Source organism: Otolemur garnettii, unplaced genomic scaffold, assembly GCF_000181295.1.
Source record: "Otolemur garnettii isolate 467f Iridium unplaced genomic scaffold, OtoGar3 scaffold00465, whole genome shotgun sequence".
In the NCBI taxonomy this organism is placed as follows: Eukaryota; Metazoa; Chordata; class Mammalia; order Primates; family Galagidae; genus Otolemur; species Otolemur garnettii.
The window spans coordinates 2,458-3,747 of NW_003852860.1; positions in this window are offsets into that span (position 1 = coordinate 2,458).

The window sequence follows — 1,290 nt, forward strand, 5'->3', positions numbered from 1 at the left end:
GGGACCTTAGGGAGTCTATCAGATTTCAAATAGACCTGGGTACAATGACCTAGTTTTACCAATAAATAATTGCATATATTTTGAGGCTATTACTTCACTCTAGGTTACTATATCCTCAACTGGAAATAAGGTAGCAATAGATTTGGTGATGATTGGCAGGTGGTGATTATCATTAACAGGTAACACTTAGTACATATTACTATGTGCCAAGGATAAATCAGAGTGATGCATATGCTACTAATTAAATTTACACAACAATCCATCATGACTGGTATTTTTCTTACTCTCAGTTTACTGATGAAAAAACTGCCATATATTCATTGTGCAGCTTGTGCCGCAAACCTCAGGCAGACGAGGCGAGGACAGAGAGGGAAGTGAGGATGCCTCTCTTAACTGCTGTGTTCAGTTGCCCATTGAGTTTGGTTGAGCTTTTAAGAATTTCTGAAATTAACCTAAAATTCAAGCATGGTAACGCTATGAAAATGATTGGCTTATTTAATTGCTTTATTTTTCTTTATATGTAATTTTTTTCTATTTTAATTTTAACAATGTTATATCATCCATGTGTTTTATTTAAACCCCTTCCATTTCCTCCAGCAGCAATAGAATATGGTATAAACAAAATAATACCGTGCAAGTGGGAGTTGACTTTGGAGAAAGAAAAAAAAAATGCACACACACATGGCAGGGTCTTGCTACCTTAATGGATATATTAAAACAAGACCCCTGTTTCATAGAACTTATGACAATAGTCATGGAAAATATTACTCTCCCGGGTTACTCATTCATATTTCTCAATTTATGAAAGTCACATTATTTGTAAACACTTCTTCTGTGGACTGTAACATCTTTAATTCACAAGTCCTACTTTTGACCCTCTTCTATCCAGCACAGCTTACATATACATTCATATATGTATATATGTGTGTGTTATATATAAAATAACATTTGATAGATAAGGGATAGCTCGGATTCATGCACAGCTGCTATTGTTCCTTAGAGCTTCACTTCACAAAAGCTTCTTTCTGGTATGATATCTTCTTAGGAAAGGCTGCCTGCCAGGAGAGCAACTGTTGTAAAGCAATCAAATACTTTTAATTAAAAAAACAATCCCAAATACCTTAAAATATGTTCCCTTATGACCTCAAATCCTAGGAGGTTTTCATTTTCATCTATTTCTGTATTGCTTCAACATAATTAGAGCAAAGTATCACAGATGTTGAGGAGAATTTTTTTAAAACCTGGGCTGAGGTTTACCAGATGTCTAAATCACCCATTGTGAATTATTAG